This window comes from Rhagoletis pomonella, unplaced genomic scaffold (genome assembly GCF_013731165.1).
Source record: "Rhagoletis pomonella isolate Grant_MI unplaced genomic scaffold, Rhpom_1.0 Rhpom_scaffold_00032, whole genome shotgun sequence".
Taxonomy (NCBI): domain Eukaryota; kingdom Metazoa; phylum Arthropoda; class Insecta; order Diptera; family Tephritidae; genus Rhagoletis; species Rhagoletis pomonella.
In genome coordinates this window covers 65897-71842 of record NW_023458586.1, presented here as the reverse complement: position 1 = coordinate 71842, position 5946 = coordinate 65897, and positions in this window count along the sequence as shown.

The window sequence follows — 5946 nt, the reverse complement described above, 5'->3', positions numbered from 1 at the left end:
AAAATTAAAGAGCGTCTACTAAGCGAAGGCGATATCAGTTTGGAACGAGCTGTGAATAAAGCTAAATCCATGGAACTGGCACATGAAAAAGCAAATTGTTTGCAAAATCGGAGATAACGTCGTTAGTTACATCGGGGCTATAAGCAAGAGCAAGAGAAATAATGACCAACCAACGGGAAATTCGACACATCAGCGATCGACTATGTGCAGTAGATGGCAGAAGGGGTAACCTGTTATATTTGCAACAATAAAGGGCACTTTACGAAAATGTGTTTTAAAAAAAATGGCAGGCGAAACAACAGAAGCAAGCTTCGAGTAGCGGAAAGTCGCAACCATCAGCTTCGAAACCGAAATTCGTCAATAATGTGTATGAGGATGAGCAGCAAGAAACCGAGGAGGAAGAAGATTTTTTCATTGGCGTTCTGAATGCGGAGGTGACCGAAAGGGTCAAGCAGCAGAATAGTGAGGCCATCGGGGCGCAAGAAACATATGCAGGTATGAACTACGATAAGCAAAGCGGTGATGTACAAAAACGACGAGACTGGAGTATAGAGGTAATGATTAATAATTGCAAAGTTGTTTGCCAAATAGATACAGGTGCTCAAACAAACATTTTTTCAATAGCTACGGCAGGGTTATTAAATTTAAAGAAACTAATCAAACCGACAAACTCGAAAATTTTATCTTTTAGTGGAGAGTTGCTTCCAACATTAGGAGTTGTTAGTGTTGATTTAAATTTTAACAATAAAACTTTTGAATGTATTTTTCATGTTTTAAATATGAAGTGCAAAAATATAATCGGTCTAAATACCGCTTAGGATTTTTGTTTAATAAGTGCTATGAACACTGTAACGAAGGTCGATCTCAAACTGTTCTCTGAAGCTTTCGAAGGTTTGGGACTCTTAAAAAATGAATGTAGTTTTAAAACGAAGGCAGGAGTAACGCCTGCTGTTGACTCTCCGAGGAAAATTCCTGTTACTATTCAAAATGATTTGAAAGCCGAACTGCAAAGAATGATACATTTAAAAGTTGTCACACGATTATCAAAACCAACCGAGTTGGTAAGCTCTATAGTTATTGTTAAAAAATCCAACGGAAAGTTACGTTTGTGTCTCAACCCCCGTAATTTGAATAAGGGCATTTTAAGACCACATTATCAATTTCCTAATGTGGATGACTGCAAAGAAAAGTTGATGGGGTCAAGGTATTTTAGTTCACTTAACGCGAATAGTGGTTTCTGGATGATCCCTTTGAACGAAAACTCTTCTAAACTTTGTACATTCAATACACCTTTCGGCCGCTTTCGATTTTTACGTCTACCGTTTGGTATTAATGCAGCACCGGAAATCTTCCATGCCGAAATGGTAAAATTATTCGGTGATATAAAGGGTTTAATAATATATATAGATGATTTCCTCATACATGCATCGACGGCCGAGGAACATGACAAAGTTTTATTGCAAGTATTAGAGCGAGCCAAAAAAGTAGGATTAAAATTTAATAGGAGCAAATCGAAGTTTTTTCAAAGAAGCATCAAATTTATAGGTCATGTTTTTGACGAAAATGGTATTAGTCCGGATGAAGAAAAAATAAAGCCGATTTTGCAAATGCCACCACCCAAGAATGTTAAGGAGGTACAACGCTTTTTAGGAATGGTTAATTACCTTGGTGCGTTTATTCAAAATTTATCTACAAAAAATAAAAATTTACGCGATCTACTTAAAAAAGATGTTATTTGGCAATGGAGCTCATTGCATGAGCAGGAATTCACTAACTTAAAACGGGAATTAACTACAGCTCCTGTTCTTACGTATTTTGATCATACTAAGGAAGTAATATTATCAGTTGACGCGTCTAAGAACGCAGTAGGCGCCGCTATTTTGCACGACCGAAATCCCATAGCAAACGCATCAGCTCCACTAACAGATTCCCAAACAAACTACGCTCAAATAGAAAAAGAGCTCTTCGCAATTCTGTTTGGTTGTACCCGATTCCATCGGTTTATTTACGGTTTACGAATTATAGTTAAGACAGACCACAAACCACTTGTTTCGTTATTTCAAAAACCGCTCCACAATATACCAGCTCGACTCCTAAGATTCATGCTTCGACTTCAATGTTACGACTTAGTTGTAAAGTATAAGCCTGGAACTCAGCTTTATATTGCAGACACTCTTTCACGAGCTCCCTTAAAAGAAACAGCTGTAACTGAATTCGACAAAGACTTGGCCTTACATTGTAGTCTTTTAACAGTGAATTTCGCAATCCCCTCCGATGAAATGAACAAAATTAAGGAATACTCAAAAACTGATGACACATTACAAAAAATTAGACAGTATGTTAGTTATGGCTGGCCAGAAAATAAAAAAAACTAGTTAGCAAAGACGTTATGCCTTATTATAAATTTAAAAATGAAATTCTTGAGTATGAAGACATTCTTTTAAAAACTAATAAAATTATTATACCAAATGCACTTCGTAGAAACATTTTAATGCGTTTGCATGAGAGTCATACAACGCACCCAAAGCTTAGCTAGGCAGTCGATGTATTGGCCCAATATGTATAATGACATATTTAACCTTGTCACGGATTGTGAGACCTGCAGGAAATACCGAAATTCAAATCCAAAGGAGGAAATCATGCCACATGAAATAATTGAAATTCCCTGGTATAAGCTGGGTTGCGATATATTTGAATTTAACAATAAAAAGTATGTATTATTGGTTGATTACTATTCTAAATATATCGAAATTGAATGCTTAAGTAATGGTTTTTCTGCATTTGAAGTTAAGAATAAATTAAAATTAATTTTTTCAAGACATGGAATTACACATTTATTGGTAACAGATAATGGTCCTCCTTTCCAATCAAAAGAATTTGGGGAGTTTTGGGGTGAATGGAACGTGGAGCATAAAACTTCTAGCCCATACGTAGCAAGGTCGAATGGACTAGCAGTACGGTCAATCCAGACAACAAAGAAAATGTTTACAAAGTGCCTGGAAACGAAAACTGATCCACTTATTGCATTGCTTAATTATAGAACCACACCTAAAGGTAACATGCCAAGTCCGGCAGAGATGTTAATGTCTCGAGTTTTAAGGACCAAAATTCTGAATATTAGGCAAATTTTAGAGCCCAAGGTTATTGATAAAAGTAAATATTCTAATATTAGGAAATATAAATTTATACAAACAGCCAAAAATTACAACAAAAATTCTCAAACTTTGAAACCGATTAGATTAGGTGAGAGGGTTATGTTTAAAAGAGCGCCTACTTCGGTATTGTTTCCGGGAGTAGTTGTTGAAAAACTTAATGAGCCGGGCTCTTTTGTTATTAAAGATTCGGAAGGTGTTTTCTATTGGAGTAACAGAGAACATGTCTTGAAAAAACCTGAACAAAAAGTTTCTAACACTGGAAACGAAAGTAAAAGTATAATTGAAAATAAGTCTAATGAAATTGAAAATAAATGTAAAGAAGAAGATTCGGATATACTAAGCAATAATAATACAAATAACAACAATGAATATGTAACACGCAAAGGAAGAAAAATTGTACCACCCTCTAGATTTCAAGATTAAGAAATTAAGTTTATTTATGTAAAGGAAGATGTTGTGTAAATAGCTTTTATTCCATTCCATGTTCTATATTATACTATACCTGTTTTACAACACTCAATGTACATTCAGTTATGCAACACTAATAGTTACCTCAATATACTCTGTATTCCAATATGTATGTATACTAATACTCTTTCCAATATATGTACTTACTCGCTACTATTCGATCCACCTATTGGTACATGAATGATTAATAAAGAAGATCTTAAACATACAACAATCAGAAGACTAATGAAGGATCAAGGCTTCTTGCATGGGATGCAGTGCGGGGTTTAATTAAACACGTTCTGTGTAAAAATCGTTCACCAGAACAGAGAACTTAGATAGATAGAGAAGGTGCAAACTGAAAGTGGAAACTATTCGCGGACGAAAAATTAACAGCGTTAGAAAAGTTCAAGTCGGAATGTAGAAATTCTGTTGAATTTAATTTTGATAACATAATACAATGTTGAACAACATGAAATGTGATGTTCTTTGCGAGCAAATAAACGAACATATGGTAAATCTTCACATAATTTCCATTAATTTGTAATTTTTGTTAAATTTTTTATCTTGTTCTCCTTCTATGAAGATGCAAATGCAATTTAAAATAATGATAGTTTGGCATAAAGTTTACACACATATGTACATACATGCATAGACTGGCAATCAAAAGTGAGTGCATGGTGTTTTTTGCTTAATATTTGCAATGTTTTTCAATTATATTTTTTTTTATTATCTTTTTATAAAAACGTGGTTCATGCTTTAATCAAAACTATACAAGTCAATCTTTTAAGCTTTATACAGTACTTAGAAAAATTCAACGAACTTTCGTCTAAATTTTGACCTGTTTAATCTGAATATTTAGAAAAATTTTGAGTACCTACGCAGATACGTATATCGGTTTTTTAATTCTAAGAAAACAAGTGTAAGTTTTAAGCGGCTAAAAAATCGCGTTGATATTTAATGATTTTTTATTGCTGACGGCTGTTTGCACTTTTGACCATATAAAAGGGAATTTCTTGTAGAATAAAATGCGCATGACCGTTTGCAAACAAAATTAAAAAAAATTAACGCTCTATTTTAAAAATTGCACTTATTATATGCATAAAACCGCAAAATCCGCCAGAAAACAAAATTCATTAAAAAACAACTCGATTTTTTAGCCGCTTAAAACTTGATTTTATTTCATTAGAATTAAAAAATCGATCTATCTGTGTACTCAAACTTTTTTTTTTAAATTCAGATTAAAAAGGTCAAAATTTAGACGAAAATTCGTTGAATTTTTCTAAGTTCTGTATAAAGTTTGACTTGTATAGTTTGGATTAAAGCATGAACCATATTTTTATAAAAAGATAATAAAAAAAAATTTAATTGAAAAACATTGCAAATATTAAACAAAAAACACCATGCACTCACTTTTGATTGCCAGTCTATGTACATTAGGGTGGTCCAAACATGCATGTGAAAAAGTAAAGTCGGAATTTTTATGCTCTCACCCCAAAAAAATATACCCGTAAAATTTTCCATGTATTTTATATGAGGAAATTATAACTTTTCGTAGAAATGGTATAGAATAGTTAAAAATCAATATTTTTCTATCGGAAAACTCTGTTTATCTGCAGGAGATTCCCAATAATAATACCAAATTCTTTATTTAACCATTTTTTCATTGGATCTATAATTTATAGGTCCGCCAAAAACCCACAAAAACCCCGAAAAATGCAATATGGCGGCCAATAAAAAATCGTTAGTATTAAAAAATGGGTAAATAAACAATTGGGTATTATTATTGAAAGTCTTCTGAAGAGAACCAGAGTTTTCCGATCGAAAAACATTGATTTTCCAAAATTCTATACCATTTCTACGAAAAGTTTTTTCCCATATAAAAATACATGGAAAATTTTGAGCGCTTTGAGCGACCTCTGAATATTATTTGATTTCAAAATAAAAAAATACTGGTATTCTTTTTTTCGATATAGAACAATCTAGGGGTGAGAGCAGTACAATTCCGACTTTACTGTTTTTGGACCACCCTAATGTGCATACATACATATGTGTGTTTAAAATTACCTACTTATGAAATAATTTTGGTTTTATGAATATATACATACTTGCGCTTTCTAAAAATGGGAATAAAAATTGTATTCGCATAAAATTTTAATTCCAATAACTAATATTTTAGTGAAAACATTTACAATAAAGTTTTCAGTAACTTTTGGCAAATTTGAGCGATTATGTGAAATTATAAATTCGTTTGTACCTACATATCCATTTACATATATTATTTTAAACAAAGCTAATAGTAAAATTTAAAATGGAATATGGATATGACAATTAAAAAAAAAAA